We start from the raw sequence: 23,105 nt of genomic DNA on the forward strand, positions 1-23,105 counted from the left end.
TCTTTTGACACTGTTGCTCATTTATTTTATTTTTTTTTTATTTGGGGAATTCATTGGGATTTTCTGTTTACACAATTATGCCATTATCATATAGGGGAAGATTTATACTCCTCTTCCAGTTGATGTGCCATTTGTCTTTCTTGCATTTTTTTTTTTTTTTTGAGTTAGCACTTCGAGTACTCTGTTGACTGAAAACAGTGAGAGAGGATATCATTTCCTTTTTCCTGATGTTGGATGGAGACAAATCAATCTTCACCATTAATTATGATGTTCACAGCAGTTCAGTGTATATGAATTTATGGAGTTGTGAATGTTCCCCTCTATTTCTAATTTTCTGAGTTTTTTCACAAACTTCTGTTGGATATTTTCAAAAATATTTTGCATCAATTGGTATGATTATATCATTTATATCATGAATATGGTAGATTACATTGACTTTTAAATCATTTATCCAATTTTATGCAGATGAAAAACCTTAATTGTTCCTGAAAAACACTTTCTGTGAATTTCAGATTCTTCTTGCTAATATTTTCTTGAGGTTCATTGCATTTCAGTTGATCACGATTAGTGATTTATTTATTTTCATTTTGCTTCAATTGGTGCTGATAACAGAGTACTATGCTCATAGAATGAATAGGAAAGTGTTTTCACTTCTATTTCATGGAATAGATTATATGAAGTCGGTACTAATCCTTTTTTAAAACAGTAATCCAACTGGTTATTTTGGGAATCTGGGCTTGGGCATTCCTTCTTGGAATCCTTTTAGTCACAGATTCAATTTCTCTAAAAGTTTTAAGGCCATTTGGAGGATCTTTTTCATCTTGGTTGGGATTGGTATTTTGTTTTTTGTTTAATTTTTTTTATTTTCTAAGGTGTCACGTATATGAGTGTAAATTTTTCATACTATACTGTTATTTTACTTTTAGCAGATGTAATATCTGCAGTGATAGCTCATGTTTCATCCATGATATCAGTGTTTTGTGTCTTATGACTTTTTATCTTTGTCAGTCTTGCTAATGATTTTGCAATTAAATTGATTTCTCATAGAAATAGCTTTTTCTCTCACTGATTTCTCCATTATTTTCTTAGTTTGAATTTCCTTGATGTCTGTTTATACCTTTATCATTTCCTTCATTTTCTTTTATTTAGGCTTATGCTTTATCTTTTATAGTTCTTGAGGTATGAATGTCGATTTGTGTATTTAAGATTTTTCTTCTTTTCTAAAGTCTACATTTAGTTTATTTATTTAGGTTTTTTCTGGTACCAGGAATTGAACTCAGGTCCTTGTGCTTGTCAGGCAGGCACTGTGACACTGAGCTATATCCCTGACCCTTATTTAGTTTTTTTGACACAGGGTCTCACTATATTATTCAGGCTAGCCTTGAACTTGCTAAGTATTCCAGGTTGGGTTTGAACTTGCTGCTATCCTCCTACCTCAGTAGTTATGCACCATCACAACTGGCAAGCATTTAGTACTATGAATTTCCCGCTCAGCACTTCTTCTGGATTTTTACAAATACTGATATATCTTTATTTCTGGATTTTACAAATACTGATATATCTTTATTTCCATTTTCATTCAATCCTATGTATTTTTAAGGCTTCCTCTTGGATTCATGGATTTTAAAAATGTGTTGTGAGTTTCATCCATATTTGGGTATGAGTTTCTTGTTATTTTATTATAGGTCTTAAGGTTAATTCTCTTATGATTAGTGGACATGTTATGGATAATTTCAATTTTTAAAATGTGTAATTTTTTATGCATTAGGATGTTGTGCATCTTAGTGATATTTCTATGAGCTCCACGAAAAATTACATATCCCAGTATTTTTAGGTGATGCTTTCTACATGTGTCAATTTGATCCTATTTTTGATTATGTTGTATTTTATAAGTTGGTCATCAATCTTCTTTCATCTTACTTCTTTCTTTTCTTTCTCATCATTTTCCAGATGATTTTCAGCTCTCTTGAAGTAAATTATGTCTTTATTTTCAAGACATACTGAAAGTTGAAGCTACACATAAATTCGTCATAATCACTAAATTCATTCCAATCTAAACCCAAACAAGTCACACTTCATCCTCCTTGCAGACAGTGCTCTTTACCTTAATTGACTTTTGTCCTTTAGACATGGTTAGTTCATCTCTCTTGAGGTATGTCAGTCTGACATGAGGGATTCCAATGTACTAGATTGTCAGATTTCCCATAGCTGACTTGCATCCAAATCAAGTTCAAATAAATTTTGTTTTAAAGAATAATAATTAATAAAATTAATAGTTATGAGTTATTTTCCATGGGTCAAGATACTTTCATAAACTTTGCACCATGAATTGCTAAGGGAAAATTAATCCTTTTGTGATTTCAGTGTATGTAATTTTTTTCAGCACTGGGGATCAAACCTAGGGCCTCACACATGATAAGTAAGAGCTCTCCACTGAGCTACATCCCTAATCACCTGTGTTTGTTTTCAGGTTATACAATTATTTTTGTACTGAGAATCAAACTCATGACCTTGTACTTGCCAGGTAGGCGCTGTGCAACTGAGCTGTATGCCTGGCCCTATAATAATGTTTTTAATGTTGTTCCTTTTTCAAGTTCAGTGGCATGAGCCAGGGATATAGCTCAGCAGCAGAGTGCCTTGCCTGGCAAGCACAAGGTCCTGAGTTCGATTCCTTGTAAAAAAAAAAAAAACCACTGAAAAAAATGTCAGTGGCATAAAAGTACTAATGTTTTCATATGCTTTTGTGTAAAGGTTTTGAATGTTAAATATTTTGTTTTTATACAGTTTTGTATCAGCTGTCATAATTTAATATTTATCTTCAATAATACTGTTCTCATGCATATCTCAGCAGTGTTATAAATGCTACCACTGTGTTGCATATTCTCATTAATATGCTTGCTCAAATACATACTTATTTCTATGTTATATAAAGAGAATATCTTTGTGAAAAAAGCAGCGTTATGATATGTAGATGTTCTAAAATTAGCCTTTCTCACATACACATGTAGAATAGATCTTCCAGAGTAGTATATAAGTGGCTTTGTGCATGCATACCAAGCATTCTACCAAGTACTTAGCTATACTTCCAACCCTTAAGGTTTTATAGTTTTACAATTCAAACTTTGAATGTGTATGAAACACATGTAGTATATATCATGAAATAAATATGGAATATTTGTTTACACACAGGAATTATCCAACACCAGAAGCTCTGTATCACGATTTAGGCAAATTACACAGTTTTAAATGTGCAATTTTCTCATTTTATTTACTATATGATAGGCTTATTTCTGAAAGATTTTTCTAAAGATCCAAAATTATCTATATTTACAATTAGATGAGAACAAATTCCAAGAGGACCTACTGTGCAACAGTGTAACTGTAGATGGTGATATAGTAATTCTTCAAAATATAAAGGTAGTGGATGTTTTGTGCTCTCACCAGAAAATCATTCTTGAAAGTGATCTATCTATATGTCCATCAACAGATGACTAAATAAAGAAAATGTGTTATTTATACACAACAGAGTATTGCTTTGCCATAAAGAAGGATTGCTTGTAGGAAAATAGATATAACTTGAGACCATAATATTAAGTGAAATAAATGAAACACAGGCAAAAAATATCACCTTGTTTCATTGAAATTAGAAAATGTAAATATAAATAAAGAGCAACATAAAGACAGATCACAGAAAATAGGGATATAAATATTTTGCAAATGAGAATGGTATGAGGAGATGGAGGGAGGGAGAAGGAGAAGAAGGGAAGGAGATGAGGAAAGAACTCTTCCCATTAGGAATACAATCAATATGTACTGAAAATATGTAACAATAAAAAATACAAGATGAAAAAAACAAATGGTAACTATGTGAAATGGCACATTTATTAATTAAATATATTTAACCATTCCACAGAGTATATTTCCTAAAAGTCTCATGTTCCGCATGATAAAAACATACAGCACTACGTGTCTATTTAAATTAGTTAAATTACAAAAATAATTGTATTGAAATGCACAATAATTTATTGTTTTTGGTAAACTTATATTTGAAATCCTCAAATTCCTCCAAGAGTACAATTTGGATTTTAAAATTGAAAATAATATGTTTATATGTGACAATGTTTATGACTTCTTCCTATTTGACTGTCAATCATATATGTTTATATTATTCAGTATTTCTTTCATATGTCTAAGGATATAAACATTTATTAAGTGAGAAAGTGAGGTCAAAGAAAACCTTTATGGTTTCTAGGCACGTTCTGGATTTTGTTTCCCAGTTTAAATGTATTCTTGTACCATTATCGCTCAAAGCTATTGATCACTTAAAATGTCAACGATTTTTATAAATTTTGTTAGTCTTTCTTAATGAACTATCTTCCTGATCCATGTAAATTGTTAGTTCTTGATATTCAGAATCCTGTCCTAATAGTTTCTGCTCAGGCATTCATGTAACCAGTTTAAATTCAAATACAATAAAGATTTTTTGTAGAAAAAATGATTACTTAAAAGTAGAGGCTTAATGTTAATTTGCTAGAAGACTTACATAATTACTAAATATAGATAATCTAGTAAATATATAATGATGTAATTAATAGTGAAATATGTATGCAAAATCTTAAAGCAGTCTATTTTCCTTAATTGGGTTTTGGTATCATTGTGATGGAAAAGTGGAATTACCTGATCCAATAAGTTTGTGTCATTTTTCAGTTGCATGTAGGTACATATGTGTATGTCTATATATGTATATAGCTGCCCCTACCAACTGATACCTAGCCTCCATACTATAGGTAATCATCACATTCGTTCTCATTTAGCATTCCCTAGCTTCCTTTTGTCATGCTGTGTCACATATGCTCTGTTCTTATGGGCAGTGGAACAGGTTTTAGAGTTTGGCCTTGGAGGCTCATCTGTGCCAATGCACCTAATGGTTATTGGTAATGTTCATCAGTTCTGCTGGAACAGCCATAGCATCAGATTTCATTCCCAGAACTTTTGGTGTGATTCTTTTCATGACTGGGTTCTTACTGAGTCTTAATCTAAGGGATATGAATTTTGTCTACAAACACAGAGTGGCCAGAAACAGAGCAGGAACCAAATCTCAAGCTTTACCCAGGACTTCAGAAAGACAGTTTCCATTCAAAGAGTTCCTCTCGCACATCATTGTGTTAGTCTCGGCTCTCTTAGAAACTACTCTGCTGCATCACTTTGGTGGTTTCTCACAGATTTCCAAAAGCAGCTCTCAGGCTATTGTTGGCTACATTTTCATGATACTACTTATAATATTGTGATACTTAAAGAAATACAAAGCATCCATATCTTGGGAAATTTCTGAAACCCTTTGGAACCAAAGGATATGTAAACTGTTACTATATTTCTAGGGAAACAAACCAATAAAAAACTCCTGAATATCAGTGTTATCAGACTTTGCAAGCCCTAGTGCCATCATGTGCTATGATACCATTTCTTTTATTGCATAATTCCTTACATAGGCTCCACTGTGTGTCTGTCTCCATTGTATTCACAAGGGCTTTTAGAATGGTATGACAGAATACAGAAAATGCTTCAGTGGAGACAGCTATTGTATCAAAAGTTTACTGATTAGTCTCCAGTACAGATGTACAGTGAAAGAGAAACCTACATATGGGAATCATACTCTTTTTTCTTTTGTTGTTTTTTTTTGGGGGGGGTAATGGAATTGAACTCACAACCTTGTGCTTGCCAAGCAAGTACTGTGCCTCTGAACTATACCTCCAGCCCAGGAATCAGACCCTTATTGATTGATGTCATACATGGTTATCTGATTCAGTTCATCTCCAAATTACAGTTTGCTACAACTGTACTTTTAGCATCATGGATAGAGAGAAACAACATCAAAAAACGACTACTACTTTCCGCATAGTCAGTGTTATCTTCTTTCCATTTGTGTTGGTCATCATAGTTTTATCTACGCTGCTCTCCTCTCCCTTATTCCCCCTCTTCAGCCTTCCTGTGTTCTTGGTGTTTTCCCAGATCTCCTCAGAGTTGATCAAAGGATCTATAGGCACTGTAGTGTGTTTGTGTGTGTAGACCATGTACTATGACCAGATGGTGCCCAGGTTGACTACTATATTGCAGACTGTGATGGTAGCTGAAAGTTTAGGTTGCCTTATCTGGATCTCAATACTTGAGCCATCTTGAGGTCATTTAATATGGATAATGATTCTTGAATATGGTTGTACTTACTACTGTATTAACTTTAAGGGGTTAGACTTGCGAGAAACATTATGTCATACTGCTGAAGCCTGAAGAGTTGATGAAATTTTTGAAGGTGAAGCAAGAAGAGTACTCAAAAGTATGTTCCCTTTGAAGCAAGGAGATAACAAAAGATGCAAGGAAATGAGCAGGGAGCCCTCTGTGTTTAGGTCCCATTTTCCAAGGTTTCGGTATCACTTTCTTAACCTGACAAGAGGCTCCCAACAGTTATCTAAACAGTCATTTTAGTAAAATGCGATGTGTATTGGAAAATGTTGAGGACAGACAGAACCCTGTGAAAAGATGAGAGAATTTCTGAGTGACACTGGCTCATAAGGGGAGGGGAATGTAAGACTTGTTCTGGCAAAGACAACTCAAAGAGGGAGTCTGGATTGTTCAGTGAGGGATGAAGACCAAGGCCGGGATCCTGGCGGCCCACGAGATGCCTTATTAGATTGGTAGGGTTTTCTTTCCCAGAGCTGGGATAGTAACACTCCTCTAAAAATGTCTTTGTTCTGTTTAAAGTTACAATTAACGGTGCTTACCAAAGTATGCCTACTCCTTCCCTTCCCTTCCCTTCCCTTCCCTTCCCTTTCCTTCCCTTCCCTTCCCTTCCCTTCCCTTCCCTTCCCTCCTTACCTTAGAAGCCTCACTTTCCTGCTTGTAATGCTATAGGTTGATCTCAACTTGGCTGAGATGTAGTTATTTTTGTGTATAAAACATCTAAAGAAAGAAACCCTTTGGTGATCCATTCACCCACCCTACACACACATTCAGGTTCAGTAACCTGGAGGCTTTTCTGCTTTGGCTTTATAGTCAGTACTGATTTCTGCTTTGGACCTTCAATAAATAATTTGCTCTGTAGAAAAAAAATCAACAAATGAGACCATATCAAAGTAAGAAGCTTCTGGACAGCAGGGAAACAATGAACAGAGTGAAGAGACAACCTATAAAATGGAAAAAAAAGTTTAGCCAGCTATTTCTATAAAATGGGAAAAAAAAGTTTTTCCAGGACTACTATATAGAACATATAAAGAAGTGAAAAAAAATTAGGCCCTTCCAGAATAAAAGGCCAGTTAAAAAATAGGCAACTAAAATGGGTAGACACTTCTCAGAAGTAGCAATGACCAGTAAAAACATGAAACAACGTTCAGCCTGCGCTGCCATTTGAGTAACGTGAATTTAAAAAAACTGAAATTCCATTTTACTCCAGAAAAAATAGTTATCATCAAGAACTCAAACAATAGCAAAGCCAGTTGAGGCTGTGAGGAAAAATGAAAATTTTTTATACTATTGGTGGGAATGTAAACTAATACAGCCACTATGGAACATAGTATGGAGATTCCTCAAAAAAATAAAAACAAGAATTCCATTTGGCCCAGCCATTCCTTTTCTAGGTATCTTCCCTAAAAGTTAATGAAATCATATTACAATGATACATGCATATCCATGTTTATAGCAACACAACTCATAATAGTTAGATGTTGGAAGGGGCCTATATGTCAATCAACAAAACAGGAATGGATAAAGAATATGTGGTATTTATACACAATGGAGTGTTACTTTGCCATAAAAAGGATAAATTTAGCTCATTTGCAGGAAAATGGATGCACTTTGAGACCAAAATATTAAGTGATATAAATCAGGTAAACGAGCTTAAGTATTTCCTGGTTTCTCTTCTATTAGAAAACCAAAATATAAACAAAGAAGAAAAGGAAGATAGATAATAGGAAATAGGGAGATAGATCTTTTGCAAGTGGGAAGGATATCAAGAGATGGAGGGAAGGGAGGGAGAAGGGGAATGGAATATAAAAAGAATTAAGTTGTATCATGTACATGTACCAACTCCCCTCAGTGTATGCAATCTTTATGTATCACAAGTACATATTGATAAAATTTTTAAAAATATGTACTGAATGTTTTGGGAACATATAAATTTCTAAGAATGTTTTATGGGTGAATCTTAATTTAATTATGCATCTTTCTGTGAGAATTCTAATTTTTCCATCTTGCCCCTGATCACAGCCTTGGCCCTGTCCTACTTGTATTTATAAAACCCAAGGATTTAGGTTTCTGACTCTGGCTTGCCCATTCCAACTTCTACTGCTTCATCTCCATTTACTTTTCTGGTAATTTGTCTTTTGTGAATTTAGAGCCTACTTCATTATAAATTCAGGCCTACATTCAAAAAAGTCTTTTATACTTTGTTTCATATTTTTAAGTTTCTAAGAGAAGAATAGATTTTTAGATCATCTAATATAACTGAGTCTCAAACTTTCATGTGGACAGAAATCATCTGAGCATCTTACTGAAAAGGCAGATTTAATTACAAATATCTGAAGTGGAACATCTGAGGATCTTTCATATCCGAGATCTCCACTGAGGTGTCAGTGAACGTCTCTGTACTAACGTGCAATCCATACTTCCAGGAGCAAGCTGCTACCCTTAGTACTATAGTGCTGGAAACAGGATTCTAAAATTATTTTTCAGGTATGGGCTGTAAGGAAAACAGTTTGGAGGGATTTTTTTTTTTTGCCAGCTCTTCCAGGGTTGTTCTTTAAGCATCATAAAATTAAATTCAGTGAAATAATTCTGTATTTAAAAACAGTGTTTTACTAGATTATTCTTAGTGAACACTATTTCTTCAATGCCCTTATTTTCTGGTACATAGACCAATAGTTTTCAAATGATAAATAAAACATTACCATATTACTAGTAAATGTGCATTATTGAGTATGAGATTGAATTTCTGTCATATAAATTATCTACATGTATTGGTTATTACAACTTTCCCAAATTCTTTGGAACATCTTGGCTCAGTTGATGCCCGCAGTAGGTTGGAGAGGAAGATGTAATATCATCTTCTCTTTGTCGAGGATATTTTGTGAGGATTGAGATGATGCTCAGAAAGGCACTTCGTCACTGTCTGACATGGAAACAATTACTCAGGAAAATATACTTTTGTTTCTATTATTGTTATTATTTATACTTTCTGCATGTATTCTTTTGTCTCGGATTATAAAATTGGACTTTTGATAAATCTTAACTGACCTTCATGACATGACATGACATGTGCAATCTTAACCATAGCCCAGGAGGGCCTTTTCTATTTAAAATGTTTTCCACTGTAATTTTATTACAAAATCATGCTCCCTTAATAAGACTCTCCAAGGGGCTGGGGATTTAGCTCAGCGGCAAAAGCGCCTGCCTGGCAAGCGCAAGGTCCTGAGTTCGGTTCCCGGTACCGGAGAAAAACCAAAAAAAACCCCAAAATAAAGTAAAAAAAGGAAATATTTAAAAAAAAAAATAAGACTCTCCAAAATTGCAAACATCATTTGCATAAGCATCTGTGGGCTTTTGTTTTGGTTTTGGTTTTTTGGCTCAAACAATCACTTATTAACTTACATATTTTTACAGCAGGGGTATTTCCTGAGTTGTTTTGTGTTAAAAATTGGGATCTACTAAGATGGATGATATTCCAACTTCTTATTGTCATATAATGAAACATCATGGGCATCTTAGAGGTGAATAGATTTCTTTTGTGTTTTAATTACTATTCCTCTTCAACTGCTACAGATGGCATTTTGTTTTATGTTGTGACTGAGGGCTCCATTTATTTAAGTGTGCAAATCTCTAATTTTTCCACATTCATAATGCTGTTTCAGTGAAGTTTTTATCAATTGTAGAGCAAATGCCTAGTTTAAAAAATATTGTTGCTTTTCCAGGTAGATTGTGATATAGCAAATGCTCCTATTTATTTTGTTGTATTATATTTTGTCAATAATCAAACTCTTATTTTATGGCAAATGTAAAAATATTCTCAAAATATCAAACAGAAAAATGTCATATTTGGGATGATATGACATGACTTTATTTGCTTCAAAATAAAGCAGTAATAAGGCCAAACTTGGTGGCACATGCCTGTAATCCCAGCACTCCAGAAGTGGAGGCAGGAGGATTGTCATGAGTTCGACTATATAGTGATTTCAAGGCCAGCCTGAACTACACAGTGAGACCCTGTCTCAAAAATAAATAAATAAATAAATAAACCAGTAGTAGGAAAAATACGAACAATAGATGGTATACAGCCGTGGATATAGCTCAGTGGCACAAGCACCTGCCTGCCAAGCCACAACGTCCTGAGTTCGATTCCCAGTACCAAAAAAACAAAGATGACGTCTAAAAGAAATATTTAGGCCTAAGTTAGTAATAATTATAGATAGATAATGAAGAAACTATTAACTGTACTTTCAGATGTATTTGGATTTGTCAATATCAATAAGTTAAACCTGCAGATTTCTCTTCTGCTTCTGTTTTCCATTTTAAAAAAATGTCACTTTGGAGTTTTGAATGAACAAAAATGTTAATGAGTTTGAGGAAAGCTAACATGTTCATAATACCCAGTGTTCCACCCAAACTTAAGCGTTTTAATGCATGAATATTCAAGCCTTTTTTTGATAACCTCCAGAAAAAGTTTGTAAATGTTTTAGTTCTAGATATTTTATCCTTATCCTTGCTGTTGTCTTTGGATTATTTTCTAATTAATACTGTTATAAGAGAAATCTACTGATTTTTGCATAGGTATTTTCTGTCTTCCTTGTGCTATATTAACGCTCATGATGTACTTTTGTATATGTAACCCTCTTAGCTGTAGTTGATAGGGCCGCATGAGACGGAGGGGAGATGAGCAGGAGAACATAACCAGTTTTAAGATGTGCCTCGTGCATGTACCAAGTACCTGCAATAGCTGCAATCATCGTGTGTCCCAAACACGAAGTAAGGGAGTGTAAATGGGAGAAGGGTATCTAGAGACAGAGAGATGAAGAGGGAGGAGGAAAGGAAATAAAAAGAATCAAGATATGTTAACAACTATACTGACTCCCTGAGAAGAATGTAAACCTTATGTACTGGAAACAGAATAAAAAATTAAAAATAACAAGAACCTGGCTTGGGGGAGAAAAAAAAAAATAAAAAATGAAAAACTATTTCTAACTACAGGGAGGATTTAGTATTTCTGTTTGGTTAGTAATAAATCTTCTTATCATTTATCATTTGATTCCAAGTTTCAAATACTGTGCTTATGTCTAATAAAGCATAGGTGCAAAGTAAAGTCAGACAATACCCATTGCTCAGCATTTGTTATTTAATGAGGCATAATTGAATTTGTTTTTAATATACAGGAAACCTGTTTCCACCAAATACAGGGTTCTCTGGATAGCTTCCTGAAACTCAGATATCATCTATCTATCTATCTATCTGTCTATCTATCTATCATCTATCTATCTACCTGTCATCTATCTGTCTAGTTTTTTTGACAGAAGTATTTATTTCTAAGGAATCAGCTCACAATTGTGGCTGCTAAGAAGTTCAAATTTAAAACATGTGAAGCAAGCTGTCAGGCTGCTAGCGACCCAGAGAAGAGTTATTTCAATCTTCAGTTCAAAATTTGTAGGGCAGCTCAGAGATAATGTAATCTCAGGCGGTTTCCATGTTACAGTTTTAAGAAAAGAATCTTTTCTCTGAAGGCTTTCATCTGAGTGGATGAGGCCTACCCCCTCATTATGGAGTGTAATTCACATTACTCAAAGTTTCTGATTTCAATGTCAATTACATCTAAAACCTACCTATACAGCAGCATCTAGACTAAAGTTTGCTCAAACTGGGCACTGCAGCCTAGAGAAAGTGCGATATCAAATTAATCACTGACCTTAATAAGAAAGCATTACCTGATGCATTTAACACATTCATGATGGGTCCATAATTTGTATGTCTCACTGCCTGGCAGCTCTAATTTAATTTTATTAGTAAAAAAACTTGATAAAAGTGATTAATCCCATGTGTACTGCCAGTGGTACAAATTTCCTGATGGGATAGTCATACATGTACCACCAGCAGTTCAGGCAGGCGGGAACATGTTAAACCCTGGTGAGGGATATAAGGACGTGTTAAAAGGGAATTCCATATACTTGATTTAAGGAACTGAGATTTGTTATACATGGAAGAAAAATTTATGATAATGAAATAGATTCTGGATTTTGATCACTTTTCGTTCATCAAGGCATTTCTCCTTTTGTTGGTTTATTTAACTCTCTGGACAAATCTGAGATGTACAAATAATGTGTCTCATGAGCGTTTTGCCAGTAGCAAGTGGGATGCAATACATGGAAACAGCCAGCAACCTTATGCACATGTAAACAAACACATTGTGAACATGAATATTTTCTTTATTTTTATTATTACTAGTGATAAGAGGAATTTTGTACTATTTTCACAAAAACAACACTTTGAGCCTATTATCATTACTTAACTGATGAGGAAAAGTCAGAAAACAATTGTATATTTGTTTTAAAAAAATCTTCAATATTTTAAGTATAAAAATAATATTTACACTAAGCAATGAAAAGAGACTGATAAGGAAAATTTATTATTCTCTCCTCACATTGTGAGTGCCACACTGACTAATGCTGCACTGTAGGAAGCTGCAACTTAACAGTAGAAGTTAGTCTCAGCAATTGAAAGCTACTCAGAGTATGTAAAGCTTGTCAAATTTGTAAATATATTTTTGAAAAGAATTTACTATGCTGTGAAACATTCAAATACATGGCAAACATAAAGTTGTGTTTTGCAATATCATGTATTCTTTTTCTCTGCAGAGTTTTCTTTTCTGCAGATATTTTCACACACATTGGTTCTGCAGAAGACATAAATCATAACACATGGCTTGGAGTTATTCTTAAGATTAAAAACTACTAATTCGTGTTTAAGCATTTAGTACTTGGCTGAAAGCACTTAGTAAACAATAAGCATTGTAATTGTTTTTCTTATTAATCTTGCTTATTCTAATAAGCCCTTTAGGTGGTCAGGACACTATTAATTTAGAAAATTTACGTGGAATTGAAATCATAAAATAATCTAATAACCAATTCTTCCATTTTAAGAAATAACATTTTATTGTTTAATTACCAATGTGATATATGTGCATTAAATGATAAAAATCTGTCTCCTTAAAGTTCCTTATTGCCACCCACTTGTTTTATTGATAATGCACCAGCAGCATGCTTCCATGGTCAAACAAATGCATATCAACCGCTAAAAATCAGCGAAGGGACTCTTTGAATATTGTTGGATTTTAGGAAAATGTCATAATGCTCTGGATTTCCTTATAGCATGTTTTCCACAGTTAATTATGTGTAATGGCTCTGTCAATCTGTGTTTTTGAGGTTTTCTGTTTTAAAATTCAGCACTCTCACACTGTAGAATATAGTTTTAAAATAGAAATTTAACTTTTTAAAAATCATAAATACCAAATGTACCTAATATCATTTGAACTATCCATTTGTGTCTGGATTTGGAATCAATATTAAATTGCTTCATTAGTATATCTTTAAATGGTGTTCATAAATATGATAAATATCATCTATTGCTCTTCTCAATTGAGAGTTTTATTAAATAATGGAGTGCGTTTATGGTTCTAAATGAACCTTATTTATATATTTTTATGGGTTTTTTTTCATAGGGTCTCACTGTGCAGTTCAGACTGGCCTCGAATTCATGGCAATCCTCCTTCCTCAGCCTCCCCAGTGCTGGGATTACAGGCGTGCACCACACTGGCCTTACTATGGTATATTTGATGTGAATGTATTTACTACTATACCCATGTACATGTGATTAGCATTTATTATCAGTTTACTATAAAGAGGTATTATCCTTCGTCATGCAGGTGGGCCTCATCCAAGCCATCAGAGGAGTTTAAATGTCTGGATTGGAATCCTATCCCAGTGTAGCCACCTTCTGGCTTTGTGACCTTAATAAATTTGTTAACTCTTAGTGTTGGAGTTTCATCTTCTATAAATCATCCATAAATAGTGGTGAGTGAGGTAGCAGATGTAACACTTAGAAAAACGCCTGCCATATACATAGACCTAAGTACATAATAATCATAACCTATTAGAATGCTGTCTAATAGTAAAGATTAAAGTAGTAGTAATATCTAGTTTACACATATTATCACCTCTTGGTGGTGAAGTGAATATGTTCCAAATAGGAAGCCAACATTTTAGCAATCAGTGTGCTTTCTTAAGTACGTGATTTATTGTAATTTTGCATTTGCATCCACGTTGATTTTTACCAAAATTATTTTACATTTTTACAATGGAACCTCATGAGAAATTTGTGAGTTTGATCTAATGTCAGCATTCTCATGAAGGTGAAATGACATGACTCTTATACAAATCTAATAACATTTACTGTGAGGGGTTTCATTATCTCATTTTTATGGATGTAGTAATTTGAAGCTTTGAAACTTTAAGCAATTTCTTTCAGTTAGCACAACACTTGACTGCCCTTTATTTCTTGTTGCTAAATCACAAAATTATTTTTCTTTCTTAACTGTGTTTTTAAAAAGTGTAATATTTGCTCATTGTAACTAGTGGAACAAGGAAAATAAATATAAATATGTTGTTAATCTTTCCCCTTTGCCTTTATTTCCATCCTACTGAGGTGCTAGAATAACCAATAACCAGCTGCTTATTCTCATACTAAAATATGTTTATTCAGCTCACAAAGAGATACAAACCTACACACACACACACACACACACACGATTTTATTATTATCATTCGTTTTACAAAATTCTTTCATCCTAAATCCGTTATTCTGCAACTTGCTTGTCTCATGCAGAAATATTTCAGAGCCTCACCTTAAGTTAGCGGTTGTTATTAGGGAAAAATTTTTCCTCGGCCCACCATCACATTTGGGTGTGCTTGGAGACATTTTGGTCTGCCTTCACTGGAGGAGGGAGGGGTCATGCCACTGACATTTAGTGAGTAGAGGGTAGGGATGCTGACTGACATGCCACAATGCTGAGGAGAGCCATCCTTTGGGTCAACAAAGAATTATCCTGCTCCAAATGTCAGCAGCGCTAAAGTGGAAAAACCTTTTTCTAGGTTAGTAGAGGTGCAGTTAACTACTGAAATAGTTTTTACATTCTGTAAGAGTGGCAAAGTAGAATTTACTGGATTTCACTAGTGGTGAATCAAATCAGCAGTTTCCAGCTTTTATCCTCACAAATAATGATGCAATAAACATTCCTGTTTGCAGACCTTTATGTGCGAAGACAGGTTGCTCTCTTGGACAGATTCTCCGAAATGAGACTGCTGGGTTAGTTTTTTAGATTTGATAGATATATCTGTCTCTAATTTCATAATTTTGGTAATATTTCATGCCCTTCCATTAATAAGTAAGAATGTTATTGTTCCAGCATGCTCTCTAGATGTTACCAATCTCCTGTAATTTTAGCAAATGGTATGGGCAAAAAATCACCATTGTTACTTTACCATACATTTTACTAATTATAAAGTTTCAGCGGCATTTCAAATATTTATTAGTGGCTTGTTTCCTATTAATCCCTATTGATATATTTTGCTGATTTTTCCATTGCTCATTTAACACATTTATAGTAAAAAGCTCATGTAGTAATTATTATATTTTATCTGTAATATATGTTGCAGTTATTTGTCTTTGTGATGTACTTCTATCTATTGAACACATTTTAATTTCTAAATGTATACAACTATAACTAAATTTACTGCTTCTTACCTTTTACTTTGTTTAGGAATGTATCCTCCAATTCAGATTTACACAAATATTTTTCTAAATTTTAGCTAATCTTTACTATTTCACTTTTTATTTTTAGGTCCTCAATCCATCTGGAATTCATTTTTTTATTTGGTGGAATGTACAAGTCTAAATTAATTTTCTGCCTGATTAGAATTATTTCTGCACCATTAAAAAATAAATCACCCTTTCTTCACTGAAGTAAATCCCTATGTATTCTTGAACATTTTATTGTGGACTTTTAATTTTGATTTAGTCCTTTATTTGTCATTTTGGTGTCAGTACTCTAGTATTATAATTATACTGTAAATTTTTGTATTTGGTTGAGCAAATATTTCTTCACTATTCTTTTCCACAAAGCTCTTAGCTATTCTTGAGGCATTAGTTTTCTATAAACATTAAAATCATGTTATCCAGTTCCAAAAATAGATCTGTATCTGTCAGAGTCTGGCAGAAAACAAGTGACACATTCACCTACATAATTAGGAGAACTCAGTAAAGGCTTGGGTGTGAATGAGCTGAGGGATGCAGAAAAGGGATGCTGAAGGACCCTCAAGCTAGCTGTAGCCCAGGCCATTGACTACTCCTCAGTTTGAAGTTTGAAGGGACAGCAGATCTTACTTCAGTCTGAGAGGGGGTTACCAATGGAATTTGGAGTCTTCGGTATAGGGCCCAGCCATGGCATCAGGCTGGGAGGGAAGCAGGGAACTAAATATTCTGACTTTACTTTCCACGTCTTTGGAATTCCTGCTTGTGTCTCTTTGCTGGCCATACTCAATCAAGAAGGGACAGCAAAAGAGAACGAGATGCAGTCCATACAGATCAGCCTTTTGGGCCACACAGCAGGATGGAGAATTGAGAATGTGTGCCTGGAGGAGCACAAGGAGTAGATGCAACCTGTAGCCCATTGGAATTATGATGAGAATCATAGTTATTTTGTTATGTGTTAGTTTTATAAGGCCTGAGATTATACCCATGTAAACACTCAGAGGTGGGATGAAAGAATACTGACGAACTAGGGCACTGGGGTGAATCCAAGAGTGGGAGGGGTGAGGTAGGTGGACAGGCCACTGAGGATATTATAGATCACTGTGAGAAGTCTAGGGCTTATTCTAGGCACAGTAGTCTACCACCGAGGGTTTTTTTTTTTTTTTTTTTTTTTTGCAGGACTGCTAAAGTGGTGTTTTAGTTACTTTTCTCTTGTTGCTGAGACAAAATACCTGACACCCAAAGTTAAAGCGGGAAAGGCTTATTTAGCTCACAGATTGAAGAGGTTTTAGCCCATAATCGGCTGGCTCCAAGGTAGGGCGGCACAGCACACATGCATTGCAAAGGAGAAGCAGTCCAATGATGGCAGAAGACAACAAAAGAAAGCCAAATAAAAGGGAGAAACATGCTTCTTTCTGTCCCTTATATTGTATGCTGTCTACAGGATTGGGGCAGTGCAAATCCAGTCAGTGGACCAATCCAGCAATCACCCACCCTTAATCCTAGCACCCTTCACCCCAGCATTGCATCATAAATCAATCACACACTCTAGATTCAGCCACCTCTGAAAAAGCCCCACCTACTGATGCATAAGGCTTGGAGGGGACACTAGACACAAACCATAACAACTGGGTTATGGATAATAAACTAATGCATATTATTAGCAAATCTATCTAAATTGCTTTCTAAATTGTCTCAGCATATACTCACTCTAGGGAATATACTGTGTTCTCCATGTCATTGTATCACCAATAGCCTTGAGTTGGTACAATGATTTGAAAATCGTCACTAATGGTTAAATAAATAAATATATATATAAATAAGTAAGGTGCCTTATTCCATCCTGTGCTACTACAATAGAATACCTGGGACTGAGTAATTTATAAAGAATGGAAATGTTAGTGGGGACGGCCCCTTTTTCATGGATGACATGTTCTTGTTGTGTCCTCACATGGTAGAAGGGGTAGAAGGTCTAAGATGCTCCCTTTAGTCTCATTGATGAGGACCATAATCCTGTTCACCTTAGTTTGGCTCTCACCTTTCAGCCCATAATCTGCTGGCTTTTAGAGAGGAGCTCTCAGTGGTCCTCTAAAGGGCCCACCTCTTGATACTCTCACAAGCACCACCTGTATTATAGAAGGGACCTACTCAAATTGTAGTATAAAGGCATCTTGTCTTGACTACATATCTTTTAAGTAATTATTGAAATGTAATGATTTTACAATAGCCTCTGCTAGCATATTTTTAAAATATTATCCATATCTTCTCTTTTTTAATGATCCAGTGTTGTAAACTTTTCATGTGGAATCCACTTGAGTTTAAGGGCGGAAGTAAACATCTGACTTTATGGCCACACCCAAATATACTTAACCTAGCCAACAAGATTTCAGCCATCTGTTACTCCTCCGTTGTTCCGTGTATCCCTAAGCCAATACATTTTTTAAAGCTTTACCTCCTTGCTCTCCTCAGCTGTCCTCTGCGATGCAGTTCTACCTCAGAGCCAGCAGACTGTGAACTGAAAGGTGAGCCAAAATCAACTTCTCTCTCCTCTAAGTCGTGGGTGTCAAGCATTGTGTCTCAGCTATGAGGAAAGGGCCTAGGACTGCAATGAACAGATCTTGGTGATTCGTGCATCATACTTTTTTCTTTCATTTGTGAGTTGGGACAAACTAAGTGTTGTGTGATTATAAAAATTACTTAATCAAATTTGTCTCATTTTCTGTATTTGTATTTCTACCTTAGTTTCTGTATTAGCTCCACTGGGGTGTTTCTTATGAGTCTTAAATTAACCATTATACTTCAGGCCCATAGCATATCCTTGGCACATTTTAAGTGCATGAGATATGGATGTTATTATTAGCTATAAAACACATTTCCCCCCAGGCTTTTCACTTAGTTGTTCTGTTCTTTTGGTTTCAACTACTATTAGCCATTGGTGATCCCTCAGTGCATACTTGTTAACACCAATCTTTGTATTATATAGTAGCCACTGTGCTGGTTGTTGAGTGGTGAATAAAACACATATGGCCCCTGCCCTCTTGGGACTGCAGTGTGTTAGGAGCAGACAGATAATTATATGGTATACAGTTAGATGTCCACAAATAAACTGTTAAATGATATGAAGGAGAAGAAAGTCATCTTACTAATAATACTTAAGGGAACCCAGTATAGGCCGGTGGTAGGACAGGCAACAAAAGATATTTTAGCCCAGATTGGATATGTAAGTAGCGGTGACCAAGCAACATGATCTGAAACTTCTAAATTAGGAAGAAACTTGAGAGCACAGTGTCATATAACAAAATGATCAGAAGTTCTAGGAACTCATAGACCTGCGCTTGAGTCCCAACTACCTGTCGTTTATTCTGAACTTCAAGCACGTCAACCTCTGTGAACCTGGGTCTCAATTTATAAAGTGAGATCAAGACACCACTAATCTTACTGCTGGTCACGAGGATCACGTGAAACGATGTATGTAATATATTATTAACACAATGCTTGATACAGAGGAAGCACTAAATAAATATTATCTTTTATTATTGGCAACCCTTATTCCACTCTTGAAGGATTGTACTTGGTTTTCACATTGCTTCGCTAGTGACCCATTACATCTAGGACTCCCTTCCTGCAAAACTGTTCCAAACAGAAAACGTTATTTGTGTTTGCTTTCTTGATAATAATCTTACTAAAGTCATAACAGAGACAATTGAATGTCTACTATATACTGACACAACAGTGGTCATTTTTTTTTTTGTTTGTTTTTCTCCGGTACCGGGAACCGAACTCACGACCTTGCGCTTGCCAGGCAGGCGCTTTGCCGCTGAGCTAAATCCCCAGCCCCCCCTTTTTTTTTTTTTTTGTTTTTCTCCGGTACCGGGAACAGTGGTCATTTTTACATCTTGACACCTTACAACATATTTGTAAGTTAGGCATTGATATCCATATTTCAAAAATACTTAAACCCACGTGTAGAGAGGGCTTAATGATAAGTCTTCAAAGCCATACTATGAGTAAGTGGCTAAGCCATGATTTTGAAAGAAACAGTGTGGCTACCTTCCTTACAATGTCTGCATTATATTTGAACTGTATTCGTTACTCACGCTTGATCTTGGGTCTCATCTCTCCCTCCAGGGCACCTATGCTGCTGTGCTCCTGTATTTGTCATTGACTCACCTTTCATACTTAAAGCTTAGCCCCATTTTTTTCTCTTCTACCTCGGCTTCTCTGACAGTGATTGTGGTTCTCTTCTTAACCTATACAATCTTAGGTTGATTTAAATAAAATTTCCTTTAGTCTTGATACAGTTTGCAAATTTATCTACCTTAGGGTCAACCCCATGAGCAATAACCTAATGGGACTTGCCCCGTCCTAGTGGATGGAAGCAGACAGTGTCTGCGCTAACTTACCTTGACACTTACATGGACAAACGGCACATTAGGCCCAGGGAGTAGTACAGTTTCCAGCTCCATCAACACTGTAAAGTATTGGTTTATGAAAAGAATTTAAAATTAAAAGCAAAAGACTGGTTTTTACCAAAGCAAAGTCATAGCAATTTAAATTGCTCCTGTAGATTATCAATAAACCTAGCACAGGGTCAGATTTTCCAGCTTTGAAATTAAGTAGCAGATTATTCAAGGCACTCATTTTCATTCGACTGTTGTTGCTTTATGAGTAGAGGAAATCCGGGTGATATTTTATATCCAAAATTTCTTTTCATGCATTCCAGTCACTTAGAAATGCCCTTCCAAAATATTAAAGAGGAAGGAAGAAGAGGCTTTTCAGACAGATTAAGCAGAATGCCAAAAGTGAACTCTTCAGTCTGAATTCAAGTCTCATCTCTGCGAAAAGCAATAGCTTCTTTGTAGAGCAGGCATCCTAATTATGTTCACTAATTTTCACACAGCCCATAATGAGAACAAATGATTCACAACTAACAGAACTTGGAGTACATTAAAAACATGAGTTCTAGCAAGGGAAGTTTTTCAGTGAAATGGTTTCAGTTTTCTTAGTAATGGAGTTAATTGAAATATTGTACAGAAGATGGCTATGTAGTAAAAGGGATAGAAACCTACTTTCAGGGCCTAAGGAATTGAGTGTCCCCCTCTCCCAGGTTCCTCTCCCATGGACTGGCCAATGAACGCTTCTGCCAAGCACAGTTTAGAAACTATTTGCTTAAGTGACTTTAAAATGAGTTAGAATAATTAAAATGTGTTAAAATGAAATGTGTTTGTAATTAAAAAGAAAAGCAAGTAAAATATATCCACAAAGTAAAGTTTTCCTGTAAGTATGAAACAACTTCCTTCTTCCCATCTGAGGCACGGTTTTCATTTGCACAGCTTGGGGTTCCACTGCAGTCATTTATCTCATTTAAACAAAGTCTCATTGCCTGTGGCAATTACGCACACTTCCGTTCCCAGTAACAGCCTGGACAAACAAAACGAGCTCATAGCTTCTTAATTCCCACATATGAACCTTACAGGTTTTAGCCTGCATTCTTCAACGTGAAGCAGACAATGGCTGCCCTTGTGCACAAAACCATGATTTCATGTAGGAAAGCTTTTGAAAGAAGAAGCACCGCTGAGCAGCCAGTCCAGGATCCAGGGCAAAACTTGGCCATTTCCCTGTTCATGCACTGTATTTAAAAAGCTTTTATAGAAAAGTCAGTAGTGCTGTAACTGCAGCTGGATGTTTTTAATAGCAAGAAGGGATATTGGAATGTTCCTCTAGACTTCAGCATATTGAAACTGGATAATACGTGGTTATATTTTGACAAGTAACTTAGGGGAAAAAATTTATGCAAACAGTGAAAGAAATGCATTGCTGGTGAATAGTGTATTTTACCAGATGATCTGATTTAATTGAATTGAGCTAAATTTACATCATCTGTGTTCATTATGCTGAGGTCAACTGAATAAATAACTTTGTAACATAAATAAAACAATGTTTAAGCAGCTGACTTTTCCACAGGTAATCAATGTTCACTAAGAAACTCAGAATTATGTGTGCCAATACCACAAGGAGTTAATTAACTGTGCTCTTCTTGAAAAATTCACTAATGAATTTTTTTTGAATAAGTAACTGGGAGTGAACTAGGTAGTTTTCCTAAAGACCTAAGAGTTCACATATTTTCTCAACCAACAGGAAATAACTTAGGTAGTAGTGAGATCCTACTCAAAGAATCAGTTCTTGAAGCAACACACACGTGTGACTTGACAAAGGTTTTTAGGCTGTTTAAAAGGTGTACAACATCTGACATCAGGACACCTGAGTGTTTTAACTGAAGATAGCAAAAGAAGGAGATTTTATAGTGTGCTATATTAATTTGTTTTTGGGAAAAAAGAAGTTATATTTGAAATAAGACTGTGAGGGGCTGGGGATTTAGCTCAGCGGCAAAGCGCCTGCCTAGCAAGCACAAGGTCGTGAGTTCGGTTCCTGGTACCGGAGGAAAAAAAAAAAAAAAAAAAAGAAATAAGACTGTGAGTATACTCTCATAAGTATACTGGACTTACTGTGTATTGGGATAACAATACATTGACAAGCCAACTAACGAAGTTCTTTTGAAGAAAAATGCATGGTTTGCTTTACTACTATAGGAAATGATGGCTTAGAATTGTTTGTATAAAAGAACCATGTTTGTAAATCTGGGAATATTATTTTTTGTCTTATATATATAATTATATATATATAATTATGTATATAATATATAGCTATGAAACTCTATTACTAATTATATAGCTACATGTATGTATAGTTATCAGTGCTCTGTATTCTACCAGTTCACACTAAGTTAGCTCATATAAACATATCTCATGACTGTACTATTTATTTTGCTGAACAAGAATAGACGTCTGTATATCTATGTGTGTGTGTGCTGATGTGTGTATTTCTTTATGTACTGGTTAACAAATCTAGTAAAAGTGAAAGATTTATATGATCTGAAGAGAAACCGTAGTATTGGTTAACAAATTTAGATAGCTGTAATTATTTGATACAACTAATTGTTGAAAGAAAAGCAATTTCATGAACTTTTTAAAAAGAAACATTTAAGATGCCATAAGTTGGTTCTTGTAATGTGAAAACTTATTCGTATAATACTTGACCCAGTCTTACTGTTTTCTTCTCTTGCAGAGCTGGAACTGGTATCAACAGCATCTCTTGCTGGAGCTCTGGAGCATTCAGCTAAGGAGGCAGCCAAGTTAAGACTGCAGGTGCCTAAGTGAGTTCTTTAAAGTGACAAAATCACATACTTTTGGTTGGCAAATCAAGGAAACATT

The 23,105-nt window shown here is 35.1% G+C and overlaps 1 pseudogene; it reads left to right on the forward strand.

Annotated features, from left to right (window-relative positions):
* LOC102005429 overlaps positions 1–23,105 on the forward strand; it is a 148,533-nt pseudogene that overhangs the window by 107,018 nt on the left and 18,410 nt on the right.

Source organism: Chinchilla lanigera, unplaced genomic scaffold (genome assembly GCF_000276665.1).
Source record: "Chinchilla lanigera isolate Chin_1 unplaced genomic scaffold, ChiLan1.0 scaffold00184, whole genome shotgun sequence".
NCBI classification, from domain to species: Eukaryota; Metazoa; Chordata; class Mammalia; order Rodentia; family Chinchillidae; genus Chinchilla; species Chinchilla lanigera.